Source organism: Ascaphus truei, chromosome 1 (genome assembly GCF_040206685.1).
Source record: "Ascaphus truei isolate aAscTru1 chromosome 1, aAscTru1.hap1, whole genome shotgun sequence".
Taxonomy (NCBI): Eukaryota; Metazoa; Chordata; class Amphibia; order Anura; family Ascaphidae; genus Ascaphus; species Ascaphus truei.
In genome coordinates, this window is record NC_134483.1 from 300,232,099 (window position 1) to 300,242,931 (window position 10,833).

A 10,833-nucleotide genomic window follows, 5' to 3' on the forward strand; every position below is an offset into this window, starting at 1 on the left:
TGTACCAAAGCTGGACTTAGACATAATTTCACTCTCACAACATTATGGCTGGTTGGAGACAGTCCGAACCACAAGTACCGGGTCCATGTTTCTGGGCGTATACTGGGGGGACGGGGACGACTCCCATTAACCCCTGACTATACCGGGGATACGCTTATCACAATGCCTTTCTGGTCTGTGCTGAAGCAGGGCATTCTGGCAGCCAAGTGGCTTGACCTTTATTAGTGAGCTTGGTTACCCCCTTTCGGAACCACAGACTTAGAAATCGCCAGCTCATATACAGTGCATAAAATATATTTATATATATACCCTTATACACCATTTTAATTAAAAAATATCACAAAATTCTTCTAAGTCCCTCGGGAAGAGTGAAAGACGCGCACGTTCATTTTCAGAGCTCCTAGACTTTCCTATAAGAAGTTAGCCAAAAAGTAGCTTCGAAAAACGCTTAGGGTAAGTTTCAGAGTTGCTTCTAATGTACCAAAGCTGGACTTAGACATAATTTCACTCTCACAACATTATGGCTGGTTAGAGAAAGTCCGAACCACAAGTACCGGGTCCATGGTTCTGGGCGTATACTGGGGGGGACGGGGACGACTCCCATTAACCCCTGACTATACCGGGGATACGCTTATCACAATGCCTTTCTGGTCTGTGCTGAAGCAGGGCATTCTGGCAGCCAAGTGGCTTGACCTTTATTAGTGAGCCTGGTTACCCCCTCTCGGAACCACAGACTTAGAAATCGCCAGCTCATATACAGTGCATAAAATATATTTATATATATACCCTTATACACCTTTTTAATAAAAAAATATCACAAAATTCTTCTAAGTCCCTCGGGAAGAGTGAAAGACGCGCACGTTCATTTTCAGTGCTCCTAGACCTTCCTATAAGAAGTTAGCCAAAAAGTAGCTTCGAAAAACGCTTAGGGTAAGTTTCAGAGTTGCTTCTAATGTACCAAAGCTGGACTTAGACATAATTTCACTCTCACAACATTATGGCTGGTTAGAGAAAGTCCGAACCACAAGTACCGGGTCTATGGTTCTGGGCGTATACTGGGGGGGGCGGGGACGACTCCCATTAACCCCTGACTATACCGGGGATACGCTTATCACAATGCCTTTCTGGTCTGTGCTGAAGCAGGGCATTCTGGCAGCCAAGTGGCTTGACCTTTATTAGTGAGCCTGGTTACCCCCTCTCGGAACCACAGACTTAGAAATCGCCAGCTCATATACAGTGCATAAAATATATTTATATATATACCCTTATACACCTTTTTAATAAAAAAATATCACAAAATTCTTCTAAGTCTCTCGGGAAGAGTGAAAGACGCGCACGTTCATTTTCAGAGCTCCTAGACCTTCCTATAAGAAGTTAGCCAAAAAGTAGCTTCGAAAAACGCTTAGGGTAAGTTTCAGAGTTGCTTCTAATGTACCAAAGCTGGACTTAGACATAATTTCACTCTCACAACATTATGGCTGGTTGGAGACAGTCCGAACCACAAGTACCGGGTCCATGGTTCTTGCCGTATACTGGGGGGACGGGGACGACTCTCATTAACCCCTGACTATACCGGGGATACGCTTATCACAATGCCTTTCTGGTCTGTGCTGAAGCAGGGCATTCTGGCAGTCAAGTTGCTTGACCTTTATTAGTGAGCCTGGTTACCCCCTCTCGGAACCACAGACTTAGAAATCGCCAGCTCATATACAGTGCATAAAATATATTTATATATATACCCTTATACACCATTTTAATAAAAAATATCACAAAATTCTTCTAAGTCCCTCGGGAAGAGTGAAAGACGCGCACGTTCATTTTGAGAGCTCCTAGACCTTCCTATAAGAAGTTAGCCAAAAAGTAGCTTCGAAAAACGCTTAGGTTGAGTTTCAGAGTTGCTTCTAATGTACCAAAGCTGGACTTAGACATAATTTCACTCTCACAACATTATGGCTGGTTGGAGACAGTCCGAACCACAAGTACCGGGTCCATGGTTCTGGCCGTATACTGGGGGGACGGGGACGACTCCCATTATCCCCTGACTATACCGGGGATACGCTTATCACAATGCCTTTCTGGTCTGTGCTGAAGCAGGGCATTCTGGCAGCCAAGTGGCTTGACCTTTATTAGTGAGCCTGGTTACCCCCTCTCGGAACCACAGACTTAGAAATCGCCAGCTCATATACAGTGCATAAAATATATTTATATATATATACCCTTATACACCATTTTAATAAAAAATATCACAAAATTCTTCTAAGTCCCTCGGGAAGAGTGAAAGACGCGCACGTTCATTTTTAGAGCTCCTAGACCTTCCTATAAGAAGTTAGACAAAAAGTAGCTTCGAAAAACGCTTAGGTTAAGTTTCAGAGTTGCTTCTAATGTACCAAAGCTGGACTTAGACATAATTTCACTCTCACAACATTATGGCTGGTTGGAGACAGTCCGAACCACAAGTACCGGGTCCATGGTTCTTGCCGTATACTGGGGGGACGGGGACGACTCTCATTAACCCCTGACTATACCGGGGATACGCTTATCACAATGCCTTTCTGGTCTGTGCTGAAGCAGGGCATTCTGGCAGTCAAGTTGCTTGACCTTTATTAGTGAGCCTGGTTACCCCCTCTCGGAACCACAGACTTAGAAATCGCCAGCTCATATACAGTGCATAAAATATATTTATATATATACCCTTATACACCATTTTAATAAAAAATATCACAAAATTCTTCTAAGTCCCTCGGGAAGAGTGAAAGACGCGCACGTTCATTTTGAGAGCTCCTAGACCTTCCTATAAGAAGTTAGCCAAAAAGTAGCTTCGAAAAACGCTTAGGTTGAGTTTCAGAGTTGCTTCTAATGTACCAAAGCTGGACTTAGACATAATTTCACTCTCACAACATTATGGCTGGTTGGAGACAGTCCGAACCACAAGTACCGGGTCCATGGTTCTGGCCGTATACTGGGGGGACGGGGACGACTCCCATTATCCCCTGACTATACCGGGGATACGCTTATCACAATGCCTTTCTGGTCTGTGCTGAAGCAGGGCATTCTGGCAGCCAAGTGGCTTGACCTTTATTAGTGAGCCTGGTTACCCCCTCTCGGAACCACAGACTTAGAAATCGCCAGCTCATATACAGTGCATAAAATATATTTATATATATACCCTTATACACCATTTTAATAAAAAATATCACAAAATTCTTCTAAGTCCCTCGGGAAGAGTGAAAGACGCGCACGTTCATTTTTAGAGCTCCTAGACCTTCCTATAAGAAGTTAGACAAAAAGTAGCTTCGAAAAACGCTTAGGTTAAGTTTCAGAGTTGCTTATAATGTACCAAAGCTGGACTTAGACATAATTTCACTCTCACAACATTATGGCTGGTTGGAGACAGTCCGAACCACAAGTACCGGGTCCATGTTTCTGGGCGTATACTGGGGGGACGGGGACGACTCCCATTAACCCCTGACTATACCGGGGATACGCTTATCACAATGCCTTTCTGGTCTGTGCTGAAGCAGGGCATTCTGGCAGCCAAGTGGCTTGACCTTTATTAGTGAGCTTGGTTACCCCCTTTCGGAACCACAGACTTAGAAATCGCCAGCTCATATACAGTGCATAAAATATATTTATATATATACCCTTATACACCATTTTAATTAAAAAATATCACAAAATTCTTCTAAGTCCCTCGGGAAGAGTGAAAGACGCGCACGTTCATTTTCAGAGCTCCTAGACTTTCCTTTAAGAAGTTAGCCAAAAAGTAGCTTCGAAAAACGCTTAGGGTAAGTTTCAGAGTTGCTTCTAATGTACCAAAGCTGGACTTAGACATAATTTCACTCTCACAACATTATGGCTGGTTAGAGAAAGTCCGAACCACAAGTACCGGGTCCATGGTTCTGGGCGTATACTGGGGGGGACGGGGACGACTCCCATTAACCCCTGACTATACCGGGGATACGCTTATCACAATGCCTTTCTGGTCTGTGCTGAAGCAGGGCATTCTGGCAGCCAAGTGGCTTGACCTTTATTAGTGAGCCTGGTTACCCCCTCTCGGAACCACAGACTTAGAAATCGCCAGCTCATATACAGTGCATAAAATATATTTATATATATACCCTTATACACCTTTTTAATAAAAAAATATCACAAAATTCTTCTAAGTCCCTCGGGAAGAGTGAAAGACGCGCACGTTCATTTTCAGAGCTCCTAGACCTTCCTATAAGAAGTTAGCCAAAAAGTAGCTTCGAAAAACGCTTAGGGTAAGTTTCAGAGTTGCTTCTAATGTACCAAAGCTGGACTTAGACATAACTTCACTCTCACAACATTATGGCTGGTTAGAGAAAGTCCGAACCACAAGTACCGGGTCTATGGTTCTGGGCGTATACTGGGGGGGGCGGGGACGACTCCCATTAACCCCTGACTATACCGGGGATACGCTTATCACAATGCCTTTCTGGTCTGTGCTGAAGCAGGGCATTCTGGCAGCCAAGTGGCTTGACCTTTATTAGTGAGCCTGGTTACCCCCTCTCGGAACCACAGACTTAGAAATCGCCAGCTCATATACAGTGCATAAAATATATTTATATATATACCCTTATACACCTTTTTAATAAAAAAATATCACAAAATTCTTCTAAGTCCCTCGGGAAGAGTGAAAGACGCGCACGTTCATTTTCAGAGCTCCTAGACCTTCCTATAAGAAGTTAGCCAAAAAGTAGCTTCGAAAAACGCTTAGGGTAAGTTTCAGAGTTGCTTCTAATGTACCAAAGCTGGACTTAGACATAATTTCACTCTCACAACATTATGGCTGGTTGGAGACAGTCCGAACCACAAGTACCGGGTCCATGGTTCTTGCCGTATACTGGGGGGACGGGGACGACTCTCATTAACCCCTGACTATACCGGGGATACGCTTATCACAATGCCTTTCTGGTCTGTGCTGAAGCAGGGCATTCTGGCAGTCAAGTTGCTTGACCTTTATTAGTGAGCCTGGTTACCCCCTCTCGGAACCACAGACTTAGAAATCGCCAGCTCATATACAGTGCATAAAATATATTTATATATATACCCTTATACACCATTTTAATAAAAAATATCACAAAATTCTTCTAAGTCCCTCGGGAAGAGTGAAAGACGCGCACGTTCATTTTGAGAGCTCCTAGACCTTCCTATAAGAAGTTAGCCAAAAAGTAGCTTCGAAAAACGCTTAGGTTGAGTTTCAGAGTTGCTTCTAATGTACCAAAGCTGGACTTAGACATAATTTCACTCTCACAACATTATGGCTGGTTGGAGACAGTCCGAACCACAAGTACCGGGTCCATGGTTCTGGCCGTATACTGGGGGGACGGGGACGACTCCCATTATCCCCTGACTATACCGGGGATACGCTTATCACAATGCCTTTCTGGTCTGTGCTGAAGCAGGGCATTCTGGCAGCCAAGTGGCTTGACCTTTATTAGTGAGCCTGGTTACCCCCTCTCGGAACCACAGACTTAGAAATCGCCAGCTCATATACAGTGCATAAAATATATTTATATATATACCCTTATACACCATTTTAATAAAAAATATCACAAAATTCTTCTAAGTCCCTCGGGAAGAGTGAAAGACGCGCACGTTCATTTTTAGAGCTCCTAGACCTTCCTATAAGAAGTTAGACAAAAAGTAGCTTCGAAAAACGCTTAGGTTAAGTTTCAGAGTTGCTTATAATGTACCAAAGCTGGACTTAGACATAATTTCACTCTCACAACATTATGGCTGGTTGGAGACAGTCCGAACCACAAGTACCGGGTCCATGTTTCTGGGCGTATACTGGGGGGACGGGGACGACTCCCATTAACCCCTGACTATACCGGGGATACGCTTATCACAATGCCTTTCTGGTCTGTGCTGAAGCAGGGCATTCTGGCAGCCAAGTGGCTTGACCTTTATTAGTGAGCTTGGTTACCCCCTTTCGGAACCACAGACTTAGAAATCGCCAGCTCATATACAGTGCATAAAATATATTTATATATATACCCTTATACACCATTTTAATTAAAAAATATCACAAAATTCTTCTAAGTCCCTCGGGAAGAGTGAAAGACGCGCACGTTCATTTTCAGAGCTCCTAGACTTTCCTATAAGAAGTTAGCCAAAAAGTAGCTTCGAAAAACGCTTAGGGTAAGTTTCAGAGTTGCTTCTAATGTACCAAAGCTGGACTTAGACATAATTTCACTCTCACAACATTATGGCTGGTTAGAGAAAGTCCGAACCACAAGTACCGGGTCCATGGTTCTGGGCGTATACTGGGGGGGACGGGGACGACTCCCATTAACCCCTGACTATACCGGGGATACGCTTATCACAATGCCTTTCTGGTCTGTGCTGAAGCAGGGCATTCTGGCAGCCAAGTGGCTTGACCTTTATTAGTGAGCCTGGTTACCCCCTCTCGGAACCACAGACTTAGAAATCGCCAGCTCATATACAGTGCATAAAATATATTTATATATATACCCTTATACACCTTTTTAATAAAAAAATATCACAAAATTCTTCTAAGTCCCTCGGGAAGAGTGAAAGACGCGCACGTTCATTTTCAGAGCTCCTAGACCTTCCTATAAGAAGTTAGCCAAAAAGTAGCTTCGAAAAACGCTTAGGGTAAGTTTCAGAGTTGCTTCTAATGTACCAAAGCTGGACTTAGACATAATTTCACTCTCACAACATTATGGCTGGTTAGAGAAAGTCCGAACCACAAGTACCGGGTCCATGGTTCTGGGCGTATACTGGGGGGGGCGGGGACGACTCCCATTAACCCCTGACTATACCGGGGATACGCTTATCACAATGCCTTTCTGGTCTGTGCTGAAGCAGGGCATTCTGGCAGCCAAGTGGCTTGACCTTTATTAGTGAGCCTGGTTACCCCCTCTCGGAACCACAGACTTAGAAATCGCCAGCTCATATACAGTGCATAAAATATATTTATATATATACCCTTATACACCTTTTTAATAAAAAAATATCACAAAATTCTTCTAAGTCCCTCGGGAAGAGTGAAAGACGCGCACGTTCATTTTCAGAGCTCCTAGACCTTCCTATAAGAAGTTAGCCAAAAAGTAGCTTCGAAAAACGCTTAGGGTAAGTTTCAGAGTTGCTTCTAATGTACCAAAGCTGGACTTAGACATAATTTCACTCTCACAACATTATGGCTGGTTGGAGACAGTCCGAACCACAAGTACCGGGTCCATGGTTCTGGGCGTATACTGGGGGGGGACGGGGACGACTCCCATTAACCCCTGACTTTACCAGGGATACGCTTATCACAATGCCTTTCTGGTCTGTGCTGAAGCAGGGCATTCTGGCAGCCAAGTGGCTTGACCTTTATTAGTGAGCCTGGTTACCCCCTCTCGGAACCACAGACTTAGAAATCGCCAGCTCATATACAGTGCTTAAAATATATTTATATATATACCCTTATACACCATTTTAATTAAAAAATATCACAAAATTCTTCTAAGTCCCTCGGGAAGAGTGAAAGACGCGCACGTTCATTTTCAGAGCTCCTAGACTTTCCTATAAGAAGTTAGCCAAAAAGTAGCTTCGAAAAACGCTTAGGGTAAGTTTCAGAGTTGCTTCTAATGTACCAAAGCTGGACTTAGACATAATTTCACTCTCACAACATTATGGCTGGTTAGAGACAGTCCGAACCACAAGTACCGGGTCCATGGTTCTGGGCGTATACTGGGGGGGACGGGGGGGACTCCCATTAACCCCTGACTATACCGGGGATACGCTTATCACAATGCCTTTCTGGTCTGTGCTGAAGCAGGGCATTCTGGCAGCCAAGTGGCTTGACCTTTATTAGTGAGCCTGGTTACCCCCTCTCGGAACCACAGACTTAGAAATCGCAAGCTCATATACAGTGCATAAAATATATTTATATATAAACCCTTATACACCATTTTAATAAAAAATATCACAAAATTCTTCTAAGTCCCTCGGGAAGAGTGAAAGACGCGCACGTTCATTTTCAGAGCTCCTAGACCTTCCTATAAGAAGTTAGCCAAAAAGTAGCTTCGAAAAACGCTTAGGTTAAGTTTCAGAGTTGCTTCTAATGTACCAAAGCTGGACTTAGACATAATTTCACTCTCACAACATTATGGCTGGTTGGAGACAGTCCGAACCACAAGTACCGGGTCCATGGTTCTTGCCGTATACTGGGGGGACGGGGACGACTCTCATTAACCCCTGACTATACCGGGGATACGCTTATCACAATGCCTTTCTGGTCTGTGCTGAAGCAGGGCATTCTGGCAGTCAAGTTGCTTGACCTTTATTAGTGAGCCTGGTTACCCCCTCTCGGAACCACAGACTTAGAAATCGCCAGCTCATATACAGTGCATAAAATATATTTATATATATACCCTTATACACCATTTTAATAAAAAATATCACAAAATACTTCTAAGTCCCTCGGGAAGAGTGAAAGACGCGCACGTTCATTTTGAGAGCTCCTAGACCTTCCTATAAGAAGTTAGCCAAAAAGTAGCTTCGAAAAAACGCTTAGGTTGAGTTTCAGAGTTGCTTCTAATGTACCAAAGCTGGACTTAGACATAATTTCACTCTCACAACATTATGGCTGGTTGGAGACAGTCCGAACCACAAGTACCGGGTCCATGGTTCTGGCCGTATACTGGGGGGACGGGGACGACTCCCATTAACCCCTGACTATACCGGGGATACGCTTATCACAATGCCTTTCTGGTCTGTGCTGAAGCAGGGCATTCTGGCAGCCAAGTGGCTTGACCTTTATTAGTGAGCTTGGTTACCCCCTTTCGGAACCACAGACTTAGAAATCGCCAGCTCATATACAGTGCATAAAATATATTTATATATATACCCTTATATACCATTTTAATAAAAAAATATCACAAAATTCTTCTAAGTCCCTCGGGAAGAGTGAAAGACGCGCACGTTCATTTTCAGAGCTCCTAGACTTTCCTATAAGAAGTTAGCCAAAAAGTAGCTTCGAAAAACGCTTAGGGTAAGTTTCAGAGTTGCTTCTAATGTACCAAAGCTGGACTTAGACATAATTTCACTCTCACAACATTATGGCTGGTTAGAGAAAGTCCGAACCACAAGTACCGGGTCCATGGTTCTGGGCGTATACTGGGGGGGACGGGGACGACTCCCATTAACCCCTGACTATACCGGGGATACGCTTATCACAATGCCTTTCTGGTCTGTGCTGAAGCAGGGCATTCTGGCAGCCAAGTGGCTTGACCTTTATTAGTGAGCCTGGTTACCCCCTCTCGGAACCACAGACTTAGAAATCGCCAGCTCATATACAGTGCATAAAATATATTTATATATATACCCTTATACACCTTTTTAATAAAAAAATATCACAAAATTCTTCTAAGTCCCTCGGGAAGAGTGAAAGACGCGCACGTTCATTTTCAGAGCTCCTAGACCTTCCTATAAGAAGTTAGCCAAAAAGTAGCTTCGAAAAACGCTTAGGGTAAGTTTCAGAGTTGCTTCTAATGTACCAAAGCTGGACTTAGACATAATTTCACTCTCACAACATTATGGCTGGTTAGAGAAAGTCCGAACCACAAGTACCGGGTCCATGGTTCTGGGCGTATACTGGGGGGGACGGGGACGACTCCCATTAACCCCTGACTATACCGGGGATACGCTTATCACAATGCCTTTCTGGTCTGTGCTGAAGCAGGGCATTCTGGCAGCCAAGTGGCTTGACCTTTATTAGTGAGCCTGGTTACCCCCTCTCGGAACCACAGACTTAGAAATCGCCAGCTCATATACAGTGCATAAAATATATTTATATATATACCCTTATACACCTTTTTAATAAAAAAATATCACAAAATTCTTCTAAGTCCCTCGGGAAGAGTGAAAGACGCGCACGTTCATTTTCAGAGCTCCTAGACCTTCCTATAAGAAGTTAGCCAACAAGTAGCTTCGAAAAACGCTTAGGGTAAGTTTCAGAGTTGCTTCTAATGTACCAAAGCTGGACTTAGACATAATTTCACTCTCACAACATTATGGCTGGTTGGAGACAGTCCGAACCACAAGTACCGGGTCCATGGTTCTGGGCGTATACTGGGGGGGGACGGGGACGACTCCCATTAACCCCTGACTTTACCAGGGATACGCTTATCACAATGCCTTTCTGGTCTGTGCTGAAGCAGGGCATTCTGGCAGCCAAGTGGCTTGACCTTTATTAGTGAGCCTGGTTACCCCCTCTCGGAACCACAGACTTAGAAATCGCCAGCTCATATACAGTGCATAAAATATATTTATATATATACCCTTATACACCATTTTAATTAAAAAATATCACAAAATTCTTCTAAGTCCCTCGGGAAGAGTGAAAGACGCGCACGTTCATTTTCAGAGCTCCTAGACTTTCCTATAAGAAGTTAGCCAAAAAGTAGCTTCGAAAAACGCTTAGGGTAAGTTTCAGAGTTGCTTCTAATGTACCAAAGCTGGACTTAGACATAATTTCACTCTCACAACATTATGGCTGGTTAGAGAAAGTCCGAACCACAAGTACCGGGTCCATGGTTCTGGGCGTATACTGGGGGGGACGGGGACGACTCCCATTAACCCCTGACTATACCGGGGATACGCTTATCACAATGCCTTTCTGGTCTGTGCTGAAGCAGGGCATTCTGGCAGCCAAGTGGCTTGACCTTTATTAGTGAGCCTGGTTACCCCCTCTCGGAACCACAGACTTAGAAATCGCCAGCTCATATACAGTGCATAAAATATATTTATATATATACCCTTATACACCTTTTTAATAAAAAAATATCACAAAATTCTTCT